This window comes from Macrobrachium rosenbergii, chromosome 10 (genome assembly GCF_040412425.1).
Source record: "Macrobrachium rosenbergii isolate ZJJX-2024 chromosome 10, ASM4041242v1, whole genome shotgun sequence".
Lineage (NCBI taxonomy): Eukaryota > Metazoa > Arthropoda > Malacostraca > Decapoda > Palaemonidae > Macrobrachium > Macrobrachium rosenbergii.
In genome coordinates, this window is record NC_089750.1 from 38,686,897 (window position 1) to 38,706,420 (window position 19,524).

Below are 19,524 nucleotides of genomic sequence, written 5' to 3' on the forward strand. Positions count from 1 at the left end.
TTATGTTTTTTCAATTAATTTTTTATATTTTTTATTGTAAAATTATAATTACAGTTCACACACTACCATAACAGATAAGAACTAAAATAACTAAGAAAATATATACAAGATGTTCTGGGATGGGGAGGTGCACTACATTCCCCTTGAAATCTCAAGTCAGGCTGATCTCCTTGTATCCAGTACTCACTCACTACTGTACTAGGGTTGCCTCCAGTCATTTATGGCCCACCAAAATAATTTGAATACTTCTCGCACAAAATTCGTTCAAACTGTACAGAGCAAAATGTTGATATCAGGTGACAAAACCTGGTTTCATCAACAAATACACTTGATGAAAATCTAGCTTCATTGGTGAAAACATTTCACTAAAACATACTACTGTATACAGCAGTCACCAATGAACTAAATAAAAGAAATAATTACCCTAAACCTTTTTTGTCTCAAGTGAGGCAGGTTAAAGAAAACTAAATGCACAATTAGGTCTTTATTATTCTTACTTATTCTTTTTGCTTTTTATTTTCTTGAGATAGAACTCAAGCTCTTTACCCTCCACTATGTACCCATCGCAGCGTCCACACTGACCAGGGCGGGAGGCAATACAGGCTGGTTGGGAGGAAAATGAAAACATTTTATCCTGGCAAGTACTGTACATGACCACATTCAACATATTATACATCAGTTCATATTCCCAAAACATGCAAGAAACAGTCTCTTTTCATCTAAGGATATTCTACTAAGTAAAAAGTTAGTAGCCTTCACAGCTTACTTCTATGAAACATTATAGAAAGTAGCATCAACAACCCAAAAACTCTTAATATAATCCTTTCCTGATGCATCAACAATCCATTCCTCACACAACTATTTAGATAAGGAGAGAGAATCTTCATGTAACTTTTCCTTTATTTTGCCAGTTAATATTTGCTAATAGTTGTCACTATGTCATATTTGCGCTTAGGTAAAGAAGTGTGTTTAGATGCTTCTGACATAGAATAAGAACTGTTCAACTACTGCATCTCAATCTGTATCAATGAAGCCTATGACTACACCATGGATGCTAGACACAGTTTTTGAGGACACCATACATCAGGCAAGTAGTGCTTCTGTCATCCATCCATTTATCATGTAAAAGGTATTAAGGTACATGTATCTAAGTCAACAACCATATATCATAGAACATTTGTTACACTACTTACCTAGAACACGTCCAGTCAAGAATTGCTCTTCAAGAGCAGGCTCCACCTTTGCCTTTTTTTGGCGTTCAATGTATTTCTTCTGGGTCTTCTTGGATCTCTTTTTGTTGATCACATTCTCCTCAGCTGCAGACTAAAAAAAAAAAAAAAAAACTATATACTTGAGTGCCCATTCTACTCATTATATAAATTACACGATTAAAAACAACGCTCTTAAAAATATTTTAGTAGAATTTGTTAAATGTAACACTCTGGTATTAAATTGTAGCAGTTAAATTATTTCATGTTAAAATAATGCAGTAAGCCTGCAGCCTATTACAATTTTTTTTAAACATCTACTTACGTATAAACTTCATCAAAATTGGAATTTATAAGCACCCAATAGTATATGGTATACCCCCTAATAATGACATACCCCAAAACTCCATTCAAATATTGAAAAACATTTGGTAAAATTGCTTTTAATTAAATGAGGAATGTTATAACTTAAATATTAATATAGATAGTATACTTGTTTCATGTGAAGATAGTAAATTTAAAGATATTTTCATAAACACAGAGTAACAGGCAATTTAGATGTTCTTAATGGTGATAATCTTTAGTATTTTAAAACATCTAAAACTTAGAAGATACCAAAACATAAAAACTATTACTAATAAGTAACAATTAATATATATATATATTCATATAAATTTAAAATATTAGATAATTTACCAAATAATAAATGAAAATAACTAAAACTATCATACAATTAATAATACTCCAACTAACTTTTGCAAGTGGCTTAATTCAAATTCCACAGATCAACATCACTGATCTGTTCTTGAGTTTCATGTATCCTCTGATTCTGTCTAGCTAATAGAGGAACCAACACGCATTTCTGGTAAGAGATTAGGACCTCATATTCACAGATGTTCCAGCTATCCTCAAGTCCAAGTCTGTGCGTATATATATATATATAGTCACTTTTTAACACTGTGCCATTGAGATGAACATCTGTCAACCAGTTTATTCCTAATACCACCATTGGATACACTGTCTGGCTGAAATCTAGAGCCAACTGAGATCACATTATTGAAGCTTGTCAGGCACTTAATGTCTCAGATGCTACATCAGGTCCAGATAAATGATACACGTACAGAAGGTAGCCATGACAACAGACCAAATTCAACACATGTCGTCAACATTTCATGTGAAAACTATACAACTTTTGTAGAGTCTTGCTATGTTGCAAATAGAATTTACCATATAGCCAAGAGAAATTGCAATTATTCCCAAAAGAGGAAACTTGTGGTCAACCATACTAGTATCTTCTACCTTTGGGTCAGGCTCGTCTTCCATTCCAGGATTATTAACCAATGATAGTTTATTAACCAATGATAGTTTGGTTACTGGTACAGTAGCTAACCAACACAATGTACTATAGTGTCCGAGCCTACCCAGCTATAAAAGGATCTCCAATACATCGTTGTATATATACGTGAATGCATGTTTTTGCCTCAAGTACATTTATACCCTGTACCCCTTAAACTACTGTAAAATGCTTAAAACTGCTTATTTTAACAGTTCACTGTCTAATTTAATATTTCAAATAAAAATACCCTAAATTATCATACTAAAACAATTTAATATCAGTTCAAACAAAAATACACCCCCAACCACCATCCCTAAAAACCCACAGTCTCTTAGATTACCCTCCTAAAACTGTTACTCTTAAATATATACACCCCTAAATTTTAGCACTTATAACAATGATTTACTTATTTTAGAATATTAATGTACACACAGCAAAATATCTATAAAATGTTTAAATACATAATCAATAAATGTCTTACAGAAGTGTGACAGCTATGTAATCAGGTTAGTCGTTTTTCTCATAGTATTGACATCATTCCATTTTCTTTTTTGCTAAAAAGTATATTTATATAAACAAACAGTAGCCATAATGTACGATAAAAGCCTTATCATTAACTTGTTAAGTGTCACCGACGGCATATCTCAGTCAGCCCAGCCGCATCCCATATCTCAATGCCTTCAATTGAGTAACACATCCTACCTCTTTCAAGGATGGTACGCTACTGAGTTCGGAGGCGAAATGCTCTTCCCTCTTATAAAAATTGCAGGCACGTCAGTTAGTGACAATGGGAGCTAAATTAGCGGTAAATGGCAACTTTTTTTGTAGGGGAAAGACAGTCTGGCAAGAGGACAACTTCCACCTCCCACTACCCTTCTGGTGTTCATTGGTAAACAACACATTTATTTTTGTTTGATCCCATTAATCCCCCTAAATGAGCGATCTAAGGTGAAAGAAAAATCTTTTGCCCGAAGAGATATTATCATTACTTGTTGCAGAGGATGATGATGACAGAACCTTTTCCATAATCAACACAAAACTCTCTCTCTCTCTCTCTCTCTCTCTCTCTCTCTCTCTCTCCTGCAGATTCCAAGAACTTTTTGTTCAGGATAAGGGAAACCCAGTGGAGTTCCCTTTACTTTTTCGTTCACCAAAAGGTGTGAAATTTAGTGTTCAGGTAAGGAAAACCCTGTGGAGTTTTTTTTTAGAAGTTTTTTGATGACGGTCATGGAGCACGTTGTAGAAGTAATGAACAAATTTTCCATCCAGTTTCAGGATGAATATAGAAAGTTTGCCTACAATATCGAGTGCGCTAAAACATGACACAAATGAAAATGAAACTAAACAATTCGTTAACCTACTGGCTCCATGTTTCAGGGAATGGCATTCAAAAGAATAATTTTTTTCCCTTTTATGTTTCATGCTTATAATCTTTAGGATATAAAAATGCAAAATAAATTCTTTCATCTTTTCTTATTCTACATTATTTATTATCCTAATATCTTGATACACAAAAATCAATATCAATGTAAAAATGAACACATAAAAAACCAAAGAAATTAGCATAGACCAAATGAATGCTCTGCAAAAATGTGACAATTCGGGAGCGGCGACGTCTCTCCTGAAGGACGTTTAACAGGTTAATATAAACTGCAGGACAGTACATAGTACAGTACAGTATTGTAAAGGGAAATTACAGTGTACTGTAAGCATAAACATGTATTCATGTGTGGCTGATGCGCTTTCTCACTCACACTCCCAGCATTCCTTCCGGCGTCTGACTTGAAAAAACAATTCAACCCTCAATCCAGAGGCGAAAACCCTCAAATTGATACTTCCATTTCACACTGATATATCCAGAAGCACGATATACCATGGTCCGTTATCTCAGTGCACTACTGTACTTCAGAAAAGGCTGAACTGCTTCATTGAGCTTTTGAAGCTAAGCAATCAGCTAAGGGTACTTGTCATCCTGAACCTATTCTTTCAAAAATGATATTTTCATAGTAAAATTAAATTTCATATATACTTACCAAGTAATTACATAGCTATACTTTCCGCTCGTGCAGCAGCTTAAATTCACAGTAGTGCCAAGATTGTTTAGTGTACGTGACCAGTCCTGCCCAGTAACGGGAATACTAGGAACGACTTAACAAACCTCATTCTGTTTCTGCCCTATGTCCATCAGCGAGGAGGAGGAGGAGTGGGCTCTGATTCTGTAATTACGTGGTAAGCATATATGAAACAATTTAATTATGAAAATATCATTTTCATATAAGTAACCTATCAAGTAATAACACAGCTGAATCCCACATTGATAGGTGGGATACATGGACATATTCCATTCCAAAACATTAAGTTATGTAATGAATTTGAAACAGACAAGTTGCTAGCATTGGAAAACAATGCTTGTCGTTCCTTAGCAGCTAAGAGGGCTATTGCAGAATACTGTCCCTGGTTGGTGGCCATCTTAACTTGTAGTGGCGGGTAGTATTAGCCGAGGATCACCTCTACATAAGTGGGAGCTTTGCAGCGAAAGAGTATTCCACTGGCTGGCTAATACGGCTAGCAAAGCACCATTAAGTGCCCTTGTCCTGGGCACAGAACCAAAAAATAAAAGCAACCAGATAACTCAAGTCACCTACAATGAAGTAAAACAACTACTGAGAGTGGTGGGTGCTCCAGGCACATTGTAAACCCCGCCCAAATCCTGCACCTTACTACAAGGTGAAGAGATAAAAGGAGGAAATTCTCTGCTTCCTCCCTTAGTGGTATGCCAATTGCTAAAAATGTTCCCAAGGTACTGAACAATTTTCAAACACTTTTGACTTCAAGAACAATTTAGAAGTGAAGAACTATTACACTTCCAGTGGGCCGATTGCCAAACGGCAGTGAGTGACATATTCAGCATAAAAGCTAAGGTAGCGGCAATTCTGGCATCTTAGCTTTCCTTTAACAGGTAGGCAAATCGTTCTCCTTAATCTGAGATTGCATCTCATGGACAAAGTTTGTTGGATATGAAGGCCAATGCATTCATAGACCAAGGGCGAGACAGGATCCTGTCCAGACACTCTAGGTATGGATGGCCCTCTGATTAAACAGCTTTTTTTAGGTAAAACCTGAAAGCTCAAACTGGACATTTTGCTCACTCTCCCAGAGCCAGGGATGTCCAACAATCAACTGTCTCCCTGAGCAAAATCTGCTTGCTTGTCTAGAGTCTGAAGCTCACTAACTCATTTGGCATTTGCTAGGGCTACAAGGAACAGAGTTTTCTAGTCAAGTTAGAGTAAAAAATGGAGAGGCTTGACAGAGGAGCCTGTTAACTGCTCAAGAGCTACGTCCAAATTCCAATATATGGAGCAGACTCTTCTTTGCCTTGAAGTTTCGAAGACTTCATGGGTTGCTAAGATATTGGTTAGAAGATAAAACTAGACCTTTGCATTTACATACTAAGCCTAGCATTACTCTATGCCCCTTGAAGGCAGAAGAGAACAACCTTGGCAGTCCTCAGGTATAGGGAGAGTTCTGCTTTCTGAGCTAAAAAGGATTTGCAGACAGATGACTGCTTACTTAGATTGGAGTACCTGGCAAGATGACTGCTGTCTGCATCTTGCAACAGTCTCCACAATCGGTCTTGAAAAGTTCAAGTCTTCCAGAAAAGCTCCCGGACAGTCTGTAAATCTGTCCGAGAAAAGAATTGTCCACCCTTTAATGGTTTCTTTTGAAGTGAGGCTGTCTGAGTAGATATGGATTGTGGAAGGAGTCACAGAATCCAACAACAACCATATCTGGTTAGGGAACCAATATTCATGATTCAGAATGGGGCTAAGAGTGTCATCATTACTTGCAATGAACCTGAAAACTTCTTCAGCCCTTCCTTGACCAAGTCTGAATACAGAGGGGAATTAAAGGTCCAGGTTGGACGTAATTTGCAGCATGGCATCAGTTGCCTGTGTAAGAGGGTCTAGGATTGGAGAACAAACTGAGGAAGGCAAAGGTTTCTTGAGGCGGCAAACCAAGCCATAATCGACCTGTCCCATAAGATTCCACAGATTCCGCCAGACCAGGGGATCCAAGGTCCACTTGGTGGGAGAGACATGCTTCTGACAGTTCAGTGCGTCTGCCATAACTAATACGTGTGTCCTGAATGTCCTGAAAAAGTCGAGTGACTGGAAAACTCAATTTGATATGCCCATCATAGGGGTTCTCTGCCAACTGGTGGGAGAGAGATGAGAGACTGAGTGAGTCTCCTTGCTTCCTTCTTTTCCATATGCTTAAGGACTGTGGTCTTGAACCAAAATTACCACAGTCTAGGTGTGAAAAATGGTTGAGAAGCATTGAAGCCACGAGTGCAAAGCTTTCAGCTATCTGACAAAGAGGAGAATATACTTAGGACTATGGTTTTGTGACAAGAATACCACAATCTAGGAGTCAAAAGTGAAATGCTTTTAGCTATCTGAGAAGATTCTGTTCTTCCGAGGGCTGCGTTCCAGAAACTATCCGGTTCCCAAAGCAGGCTCCCCAACCTAGATCCTAGGTGTTTGATTGGAAAACTAGGTCTGGGTTTGTGGTATAAAGGCACTTCCCTTCCAAATGTTTATGTTTGGACAGCCACTACTGTACGTCCAACCTAATTCAGGGGTAAGGGGAAAAACAAGTGTCCAGCTGAGTTTCCCTGCCCCAAATGTTAAAAAACCTCCTCGCACTTTCCTTCAAAGGTAATCGAAGAAGTGAGTCATCCAAGTAAAGAATGACATCCAGAACATTAAGTCACACACTAGAGGATTGAGGACAGAGTAGGCTTGCCATAGAGGGGCCGGAACACAGATCCTCGCACTAGAGGACCCTGTCCTGCCACACAGACTTGAGATACTCCCAGAGTCCAGCAGGAACATGGAAGGATACTTCCTGCATAAGTAAGGTCTTCATCTAAATGCCCTTGGAGAGTGGATGACAGAATTATCCGGTTCAGCACTGCGTTTTTGGAAAACTGAGCCAAACCCATCTGCACAACAGACACAGTTCTCTCAGCTGTGTCCTGAAGGATGAGGAAATGTAGGCCTGCAGGCAAAAATAACAGGGCTGAATGCAACTGTTTCCAAGTAAAGAGTGGAGATCTCTAAAAGACATCTCAATTGTCCTTACCTGAACAGGACAGGACTCGGAGACAAACCGAGGTAATGTCAACTAAAAACTGAAAGCCCTCTATCTTCTTAACCAGACCTCCAGCTGTTGAAGAGGAGGGAGCTTTCTTCATGAGGCTCATATACTGGACATAAATGCCCTTAGAAAAGGGGACCTCTCTATACGCAGACTAATGCTCTCCATATGGCGCCCAGATGCAGGAGACTGATACTGAAGAATTGGTGCTAGGTTATCGGGAACTGGCGCCAGCCACTTGAAAAAACCAGAGCCAGGCGCTCAAATCGAGAACTGGTGTTCAAGAAAGAACAGTGCATTCTAAAAAAAACTGTGTGAGCAGGTCATAAATGTTCACAGGCATGAGTCAAGTACTGGATAGATATCGACGCTCTGTAGTAGGCGCCGAGCATTCTAGAATCGGTGTTGAGTGTTCGGGAATCGGTGCCGGGCACTCGGGAGTTGGCACCGAACTTTTGGCAACCAGTGCCAAGCACAGTAGGCGCTTTGTATGTCGCTGAGAGAAGAATCTCTAGCCTGTTGCAACGTAACAGAGACATCTCGTCGTCACTACTCTCTTCAAGGGTCAGGACGCACTAGAAAAAACACCTAGAACACCTCGTCAGGGTTAATTTTGAGTCCAATGACAACTGGTGGGCACTAAAAGGGACACCATTCCAATGGCAATCTGAAGGTCTTTCACTACATGAACTGTGAGTGACAGGTTCTACTGAAGAGGTGACATTCCCTGGGAAAACCCCACCAACCTCCTTTGGACCTTCAGTGGACCTTCTGCCTTCCATCTAGGAGCGTGGGGAGGGGCCCTCTAGAGCCACTAGCCTAACCACTTAGAAGTTGCTGGGTGCTCAGGTGCTGGGCACCTACAAGCACTGAACAACGAGTTTGGCGCCAGATACTGGCACTCCACAACTGAAGTTCAGGAGACAAGCACCATGGACTTCCAAACTGGAACCTATATCACTAAAGCACATCATTTTGGACGCCTTTTCAACGGGTGTCCGCCGATGCCTGGAATCGGACAACAGGCTCGAGTGAGGTGGACAACTACCTGGGGGCAAACCCCCTCAGACTCCCTTGGATCGCAAATATGTCTTCTCCAAGGTTTAGGGGAGCAGGACAGTGACCTTTCGGCTAGGAGATCCGACGAGCGGGATAGTCACCTCGTCTCCTGCACTTCCGGCAAGACGCCTTTTCAGTGGCTGTCTGTCGCAACCTGGGACCGTACAACAGGTTCAACTGACAGGGCAATTACCCAGGGAACTTCCCATCAGCCTCCACTGGACTTTCAGTATGACTTCTCGCAAGTTCAGGGGAGTATGACAGCAACTTAGGTCTAGGAGAACCGACAGGCCAAATAATCACCTCCTCCACTGCACAGCACTCTCACAAGGTTAACTTCTGGTAACCCATACACAAGGCTGGCAAAGGCATGGGAAGGGAGCGAGGGAGCCAGGCATGGGAGAATTTAAGAGGGTTAGTAGCAGCAGAGAAAAAATTAATGTGGGAAGAGTTGGCGCCAGACAATCAGGAGCTGGTGCCGGCGCTGGGTGCTCCCAGGATGTGAGTGGTGCCAGGTGTAGCTGGGCACAAGGCGAGCTAGTAGCTCCGGAAGCTAATAAGCACTCCTGGGCACTCAGTATCAAAGTTAGCGGGCGCTTCTGGGTGCTAAGCGCTGATTCTCAGCTGTCAAGAAAGTCTATTTATCCAAAAGCCCATCGCCGAAAATAAGTATTTTCTCTCCTATGTTCTGCCCTTACATTTTTTCAGTTCTCTGCAAAGGAAAGTCTAATAAGAAAATGTTCTAAATCAATTCTTTACCAACAATTGTTTTGAAGTACACAAAGTACCATCACACAAAACATGTTTCAATTCCTTATGAAACATTATTGAAGACTTGCCGACATGTACTTCCCACCGAAAACATTGGTTCAGTAGCGAACACGATATTTTCGTTATAATACACTACTCGGTAAAGCAGAGTTAATCAACTGATTGTCAATTCTCTGTGGCGAAACATGGTAAAACTTGAATCAGATCTCAATAACAAAACAATAAAATATTGATCCTGAAAGCTTGAAGGCTATTCGAAATCAGCGATAATATTTCACCGAAATCTGGTTATCTAACCAGCACATAATAAACAAAAGCTGCTGCAAATACCCATGTTTACACCAAGCATGGCAGAAAGAGAATGTGGTTGCCTGCCAAGTCATTCCTAGCATTCCCATTAGTGGGCGGGACTGGTCACCTACACTGAACAATTGAAGCGTTACCTTGAATCTTAAAATTTACGCTGCCGCACAAGTGGGAAAGTATAGCTATGTAATACTTGGTAAGTTACTTATATAAAACGTCACATTCAGTAATAAATATTACAACATTTAATATACTATTGGCAAAATACTCGAAATTGCTTTGTTTTTATTAGTCAGCTGATCTTGTCCCTTTAATTTTTCCCTTTAACTCTGGGTGCTTCTTAATTACTTTTTTCTTTCCCCTTTATAGGTATAAAATGGCCTTCACTTCTCGTCAAGCATCTTTGGAAGAAATTGATGACATTTTATTTGGATCTGATTCAGAATTTGGGTCATATATTGACAATCCTATGCCAAATGGTGATGATTATGATGATACCACTGACGAAGAAGATAAGGATGAAGACGTCCCAGCAACATGCTCATCAACCACAGTTGATGTAACAAATTCATTATATTGGAATAAAATAAATTATAATAACAATAATCCCACTCAGTTAGGTAATGTTTTTGATTACACAGCCTCCCATTAGGTAATTAATTTTGAAAACTTAAATCCATATGAATGTTTCACAAGATTTTTTCCAAAAAAATGTATGAACATGTTGCAAAAGAAACTATCAAGTATTTTAAATCAATATAGCTACATAACAACCTTAGCCAAAAAGATCAACATACCCCCAGTGGTCAGATGTAACTGCTGATGATATAAAAGCTGTTGTTGCTATTGAAATCGCAATGGGTTTAGTTCATAAACCCACAATTGCGAGTTACTTCAGTGAAAGTAGCTTTGTATTTGACGCTCCTGGATTCAGAGAAGTGTTTTCAGGGGATAAATATCTGTTGATTAGACCAGCTTTTCACTTTCGTGAAAATGATCAGAAAGATGGAAATGATAGGCTCTCTAAGATTAGGCCTATATCAGATATGGGTATAAGATTTATAAGGAAGTACTAGATATGGTATAAGATTTATAAGGGAAGTACTATGTTAGTAATAAGGAAATCAGTATTGATGAAAGCATGATAAAATTTAAAGGGAGGCTATTTTTCAAAAAATATTTACCATCAAAGCCTTCTGCTAAATGGGGAATAAAGGTATGATCAATGACAGATGCACATAATGGTTACCTGCTCAAATTTAATGTATATACTGGGAAGGACTCTGCACGTCAGCCATCAGAGGGGTTGGGTACTTGTGTTGTTCTGTCTTTTTTACAAGGTTATGAAAACAAAGGTCATATTATTTACATGAACAATATTTATAACAGTGTGTCCCTTTATGACAAACTACTTCAGGAAAAAAAACTTTAGCTTGTGGAACAGTTAAGACAAATAGGAAGGGTCTGCCAGTTGATATGAAACAACAGTGAAAAAGCAAGCTTTAACATGGGTGAGAAATGGTGGTAAAATGCTTGCTTGTTCTTGGCAAAACACAACCAGGGTTAATTTACTGTCTAGTTTTGGAACAGTAGGCACATATGAAATGAAAATTCATTCAAAAGGCAGTGACAGCGAAACTGATAAGCCCTGTATCATGTAGAATACAATAAGTATATGGGGGGAGTTGATAAGTTTGTTCACCTTTGCTCAACATATACTTACAAAAGAAATAGCCAAAAATGGTACCAACCCATCTGGCACTTTATAGTTGAGGCAGCATTAGTAAACTCAAACATATATTACAATATTCAGAGCAAAATTATTAATATTTTGTTAGAGAAGGATATAAGAGGAGCAAAACTCAAAGAAAAGGTAGATGTTCAAATCTATGGAATCTAGATTAACAGAAGGTATTTTTCAACAGTGTGTTGACAAACCACAAGCCCCAATGTATTGTATACTCTATCTTACTTGAAAGAATTGCTTGAAGAATGGTAAAGGAGAATGTAGGGGAAAGTAACCAACCTATTTTTATGATCAATGTGTTGAAAAGCCACCTCTTAGTATCATTCCATGTTTTGAGACATGTCATGTCTTGAAAGTGTACAAAAAAGCATTGCCAATGTGGAAAATAAAAGTGTGAGGCATTGATGAATCTGATACAGGATTGTTGGTGAAATTCATAAAGTCATCTAAAGAATGTGATTTTTCTCAATTTTTACCTTTTTTAAATAATTCCCTAATTTTACCTTTTTTAAACAATTTAAAACAGAAAATTATATCAAAATATGTTACATTCACAATGATAGAATGGTTTTGAAAAACTTAAAAATTATTTCAGTAAATTTTAAGCTTTTTCAATTTTTCAGTGAATATTTGCACAATGCTGTGAAACGTGCGTATTCACAAATCCGCAGCGAAAGGGTTAAGGGAGAAAGCACGGATCCTGTTTGTTCCTTTGCCAGGAAAACACAGCATTAAAGCATGTTTCCCTGAGCAGAATCTGCTCACTTGTCTATCATCTGAAGCTTACTATAGCAAAGTCCAGCACTCTTTGCAGTTAAGCCCCGCCCACTGCTTACGTCATGACCATCTCTTAAAGCTAATTGGTTGGCAATAGTTTCAAAAAGTTGGTTCATCTGTGGCTCTTTTCATGTTCATTAATACTGCAATAGTTGTTGTACCGAACTAAAATACGTTCTGCAGATTATCAAAAGGAAACGTTATTTTATCCCCTGAAATAAAATCGTAATACGCATCTCAACAAAGGTGGTTAAAACAACAGGAAAATATGAACGAAGTTAAGAGTGTTCCGCAATGCTACAGTGTTGTGTTTTGTAAACGAGGTTCACCTGAATACAGAGGTGACACAGGAAATGTCTGCATTCGAATCGGTACACTTGAATCACTGGACAATGATAATTACCGCCTGATACTGTCAAGCATGTTCACCATTCTAAACTTAAACACAAAAGACTTTCTCAGAGCTATGCAGACTGATATTTCATATTGATTTCAAGAAATTTTAACTTTTTAACAGTCATGAAATCCATTTCATTACTGTCGTTTACACATTCGGAGGGATGACAAGCAGTGACAACCTCTACAAAACAGTATATGACAATGTTTAACTTAAAGTTTACAGTATAATAGGCTGTACAAAATTAAATTATTGGATATAATTTGCTGAGAATTTTCTTAAGGGTAGAGAGAGAGAGAGAGATGTAAACCATTTATTTCTCTTTTTTCAGGGTTTAAGGGTAATGTATTAAGCTAACTTCTAAATGAAATTACAGTAACTTTAATTCCATTTAAAAGTTAACTTAATAATTTGGGAGCACGATTAGGGTCAAATATAGTATTTAAACTTTAGAAATAAGCATTTATTAGCATTTTTAGAGACCATGCATGTTTCTGAAAATTCACCCTCTTGTGAGGTTCTGGAACCAACCTCATTGTAGTTCGGTGTGACTGTGTAGCTATTTAGTACTAAGTTACTTATATGACATTTGCATTTTGCTCTAGGGGTGTTTAAAAAATTCTTAGGCAATCTTGACAGTTGGGGTGGATGAGATCCTGATGGTTTCTCCCCTTTAGCTTGAAATAGGAGGAGAAAGCGGAAGCAACACACAAGAAATTGTGATACAGTCTACCACATCATACTGCCGACATTTTGAAGAAGCGGAAAGCACCAATAAACATACTTAAGATGCATTGTCTAGCAGAGCCACACCAATTAAAAGTTCAAAATTACAGCAAACCAAACATGACATCAGCAATTACAGGCAGTTCCCAGGTTACAATGGGCTTGGCTTACGACGTACTGAGTTTATGACGCTCCTCCAATATACAGACAGTCTGAGGGTTATCGGAGCAATTTAAAACAGTAACTTACATTATTTATAAATGCAATAAATTTATTAAGTGAAAGAAAAGTCTTATTTATAGTATCCAGATGTTGCTTTGCCTCTTCAAAACATTTTGTGGCCTGCACATTATTGGTTTCTTCTGCCATAGCTACAACCGTAAATTTAGTGGCATACTATCTTACCACTTTCCTCTTCACTGAGCGAGGGATGAACAGATTTATTTTATTTTTATTTATGGAAGTCACCACTGAAATTTAGCAAATTTTTAACAAGTTGACAACTTTAACTCAAACCTTAATAAATGTGTTAGTTACAGTAACTGACATCGGCAAACAGCCGTTTCTCAATTCAATTCTCCATGTCAGTACTAAGTGGTTGTTAATTATAAGAAATGGTGAAGATTTTTAGACAAGTCACAATGTATGAAGACTCGAAATATGCATTATCAATGCTATCTACCGAAACAGGCATATATATGATGAAATCATGTTTTTGGATGAAATTTTAATGATTGCATGATACATGAAATCCAAAAAATTCCAAACCTGAAACATGTTGCACCATCCTTGTAGCCGCTCACAAACTAATGGCAGCCAATTCAAAAATATCCCGGGAACATGGGAGTTCCTGGACCACAGAATGCCAGATTTTAGAGGTTGGACAGCAGTACAGTTGACGCCCGCCTATTCACAATTCAGCAATCATGGCTTCACCTATTCACAGATTTTTATAGAACATGTCTCCAAATTCGTCGTGGAAAATTCGCCTATTTGCAGATTTTTTTTAAGAACAATATTCACTAATTATAGTCCACCCCTGCCTATTTGCGGTTCAGATTCGCATACTCGCCTATTCGCGGATTTCTCCATGGAACATATATACACGTTATTCATGGAATATTCGCCTACTCGTTATATTTTTCATAAGTGAAATATTCACAAATTACTGTATTTTCACATTTTCGTGACTAAGTGCACTTTTTGTGATAAAACTATTAAAAATATTCAGGTATAGGCATTTTTAGAGGGGTTCTAAGTATTCGCAGATTTTAGTTATTTGCGTGAGTAGTGGGTTGCATCCACCCAAATACCGGGGGTTGACTGTACTGTATTCTCATATTTTCATGGCTAAATATACATTTTTTATAAAATAATTTATAGAACTGATTTTCAAATATATCGATAAGTATCCAAAATAGTTTATCATGAAAATTATGTACTGTTAGGGTTGCTTTAACCATGACGTTTGGTGCATTTGGCATTTAAAAATCAAAATAAGCTTGTATTCATCTGTTTTCCCACCATATGGTGCTTAAATGTCTAAGTTCTTGTCATATTTCTTCATGACCACCCACTAAGCTGTGGGGAGGCTGGGTGGGTTTCCACTTAAATGGTAGGTAAGTATCCAAATAATTAATTTTATCATGAAAATTATTTGGAATGAATCTTACCTACTGTAAAAGTTACCCGACTACCACATTGAATAAGGATGGGGATTAGTACAACCAAAGAGAAACAGGGTTCAGCTGAGCCAACTAAAAGCTTTTTATAAAGGGAGAAACAGCCCAACATTCCTGCCTGATATGCGATCCTTACTGTTAAGTATATCATAAACATTAAACCACGGCAAGTTAAAAGGTCCTTGTAACCAAGACTTGTCAACAGGATTACAGGACCTCTTTGCAGAGTACTGGTGACTCCTGTGCCTGAGTCAAAACCATAACCAACCATCAGGTAAGAAAGGTGAAGCTCTATACAAAAAAGTACTTCATGATCCCAAATTCAATAGCAGGACCCTATAGCTAACAATAAGATAGAAAGCAAGGTTACTAAATTATCATATTTGGTTCAGAGAAAAGTCCGCCCCAACAAAGGACTGAGGGCTTGTCTTAATACCTCATGTTAAATTGAACATTTGCAAACAGTAGGCTAAATCAGCTAAAACTCACTAAGCTTCAGGACCTTCTTCTCTAGAAAAAGGTTATAAGGACATAAAGACATATTACAATTGCAGAAGCCATGGGATTATTTCCCAAAAGGCGAAATACTCAGGAATCAATTCTGTGTGTGTAGACTTTAGCCATCTTGGACATAAGAGTGTTTGGCTTTCTAACATGACAGGTAAATTCTTAACTTCTCTTACAAGTTAATGACTGACCAGGTAAATCCTTAAGAGTTCTGACTGGACATTAGACAACCATTATTCCATGCTACCTAAGCAGTTAGGTGATTACCTTACCAAATCTAGGAGGGCTTTCAATTCTAAATAGCTCTCCACAAGCAATGAAAGAAAAAGAGGTTGACACCAGAGCAAGTCAAAGAACAAGAAAGGGCTTAGAAGCTCACTAGTATAAATGCTTACTAATTCCTAATCTGGGCGTAAAGACAATAAGCAGTTAAATTAGGCACTGAAATAAAATTGGGAAGGCACCAATAGACAGCCATAAGCAGTTAAATTAGGCACTGAAATAAAATTGGGAGGACTGCATCTCTTATATCTTCTCTAAGCAATGAAGAGGAAAACATCGAGGTTGCCCAGAACAGCCCCAAAACAAGAAAGGCTTGGCTCACTAATACATTTTGCTGCAACAAGAGCTAAAGAGGTCTTCAAAGTTAATAAGTGGCCTTATCAAGAATAACTGCAGATTACATCTAAATTTCTTTGTAAAATATGGTTGGAAGATAAAATTTCCAGCACAAAAGACTGAATACCTCTTCAAACTTCCAGCACAAAAGATCGAAAGCCTCTTCAAACTTTAAATCATGAGCAATATTCCGGTCAGCATGATGCACAACTGAAAGCAATGTAAAATGGTATTCTTGATAGCTGTGACAGAAAACTGCTTTGTGCACCTGAGATACTGGTAGAGCTTAAACTAGGATACCTAGTGGAAACGGGTGCTGAATACCACTCAGGACAAGAACCCAGGTAAAAAAATTAACCACTGTTATTGATACATAAGTTCTAACAGTGGTGAGCCTTCTAGATTTAAGGATTGTTTCCTTGGCCATCTAGAAATGCCATAGTTTGTAACAGAGAACCTCCCTTCAGTGAGATGATGTGGAGGCTTCACGGAATCTTCTTGAATAAGACTGTCTAAAAAGATCCTTCCTGAGCGAGGCGGTAGGCATCTGCTGCCACCAAGAAAGATAGGGGAACCATTCCCTTTAGGGTGCCACAAATGTGCTATCAAAATCATCCTTGTGATCTGCAAAGTTCACAACTTTTTGAATATTTCCTAAAAACAGCAAACAGAGGAAAAGCATAAAGGTTTAGATTCGACCATTCTTGAAGGAGGGCATCAACTGCCCATGCTTGAGAATCCTGGCATGGAGGGCACTACACTAGTAGAGTAGCGTCTTGGGCAGTCATGAACATATGGATGTTTGGGCCTCCCTAAAGGTTCCACAACTTCTTGCAAACCTGAGGACAAGGAGACTACCTGACTGGAGACATTGCCCTTTTCTGCTGGGATGGTCTTCAAACAACATTTTTACTGGAACAAAATGTGGTAATGGAATGACTTTGAAGGACTCTGTCCAAGGACAGAGTAGTTCTTAGTCTGAACATATCTCTTAATTTATGTTTTCTTGGCATCTTATGTGAGAGTGGACTTGCTAAGGCTATTTAAACTGCTAAGAGAGCTGTGGGATGTTTTACACTTCAATTCCTGTATAGGTGGGCTCTCAGGAATGACCCCTCAAATTGCCTCCGAGACATATTAGGACAGTACAAGGTTCTTGAGGTCAAGCCAACCCATTTGAGTACTCAAAAAGTTGGGAAAATTGTTTATCCACCTCTCTCTTGGAGAGAGAGAGAGAGAAAAAAAAAAACTTGAATAAGAGATAGATTACCTTCATCCCCAGATAAATGACTGACTGGGTCAGAAAAGCATAGAAGGTCAATGACCAAAAAGCCCATTCCTAAAGCTCCACATAAAACATGATTCTCATAATAAAAACAAACTGGTGAGAAATGAACCAGTCACCCAAATATGAGAAAACTACAGTACTCTGATATCACACAGATGAATCCATACTGCTCACACTTCAACTCACATGAGAATAATTTACTTTGACTGAAGGAGTACTGGGAAGTGGAAGTAATGTCCTACATGTCCACAGAACTTACCCTTTGCATTTGACAGCTTTGCCCTCATCCCCTCTTCAAAAGTTTCACGAAAGACCGGGAAATATCTGTTTAAAATATCACATAATTTCCTACAGAAATGTATAAATTTTGTAATTACAGTTTTATTATTTTTATTATTATTATTATTATTATTATTATTATTATTATTATTATTATAAAGGCTGGCTGTGTTATGCGAATTTATCTTATACAGTATCTTTTCTATTTTCCTTATAATTGGCTTTTCAGGCTCAACAATGTTGGTGAGCAACTGGCCAATATTCATATTGGCCAAGGGATAGTGTGTGGAATGTGGGAAGTCTTTTATTGAAATATTCGATCAGAAATCCGTGGAATCCGTCGTCGTCTGGATTCAGGTTCTACTTCAGGTTGTGGTACCATCAACAGGTTTGGCCAACTCGTTGGTCATCCGCTGGATGTGGTTGAGCAAGATCTGGAGAAACAAGAGCTTGGGTCGGTATTTATAGGGGGGTCTTGATCGGTGCTGAATTATGATTAGCTGCCGGAAGACGGGTCATCTAGAACTTGAAACCTTCTCTCCCATGCTGATGTTAGGGGCTCATCTTGCGTGCGAGCTGCATTGTAGTGGTGGGGATGAGAGGTAGAATTTCAATCCTCAGGTGCGGAATTTTGATTCGCTCCTTCGCTATGGGGGTCGTTCGGTGCAGGTCTCCTGGCGGCCATGGGGAGGAGAAAGGTTTCCTGTGTAATAATGTTGAGGTTGGTTTCTTGTTCCCAATGTGCAATGCTTTCCAAAGAGGCGCGAAGCTGGCAGTGGTCTATGGGATTAGGTCAATTATTTCTATATTACGTGATTAGCCAGAGAATTGCAGAACAGATATAACCATAAATATGGAAATAATTGACGAACTACTGATACCGCCGCCTGCCTTTTGGAAGCATTGCGTGGAAGAAACCAACCCCAACGATAATAGAAACCTTTCTCCTCCCCATAACTACAAGAGCGACCCTGAAGATATTTTCTTGGGCTATTTTGAGGATTGTCTTAGCAATCGTAGCTTTCCCTGGGATTGAGTGTTACATCTTACTCTTAGAAGTATGATTTAAATTTATAAGTTCTTTTCTTTCATATAACTTCTTACGATAGTGGATTTGTATAGGAACTTATTGTTATATATTTCCTAACTAAGTCCTATCATTCCCTGGCTAACTTATGCCTGGTTTTTACCTACTGTAAGGAATCCTAACCCAATTCTTATCTCTTGAAGTCTATGTTCTGTCTAAGGTTTTGCAAGTAGGACTACTACGCAAAACAAAGCAGTTCCCGAAGTGGCAACTGGGCATAGGCTAAGGCTGACTGGCACCCCACAGGTAATAACAACAACAAGGTTCTCGATGGGCGGACATGGGAAGCGGTCAACAAGGGTTCCAAAATGTCAGATGAATCCCGTTACAATGCAGCAAAATTCAAAACAACTGCTGTACGGACACTGGCGGAGGAATACACGATCCTGAGGTGCGTTTGTTTACCATGGAACGCACACAAAGCACTCAAATTCGTCTCACAAAAAGAGCGAAGCACATGAAGAGAATACAAATTTAACTAAATACACCAATAATGCAAGATTTTATGTTTATGGAATGGAAAACAAAATTACTATAGGCTACACTTTTTCTTTCGTGCGGAATTAATTTCCGTTA

General features: G+C 38.6%; 1 long non-coding RNA gene across 1 annotated transcript; it reads right to left on the reverse strand.

The window, feature by feature from the left end:
• Positions 1-471: 471 nt before the first annotated feature.
• LOC136842597 (uncharacterized) lies at positions 472-10,142 on the reverse strand. Its single transcript, XR_010854275.1, has 2 exons — positions 1,194-10,142; positions 472-603 (listed from the first exon to the last, which is right to left on the reverse strand). It is a non-coding gene; the product is annotated as an uncharacterized lncRNA (long non-coding RNA).
• Positions 10,143-19,524: the final 9,382 nt, after the last annotated feature.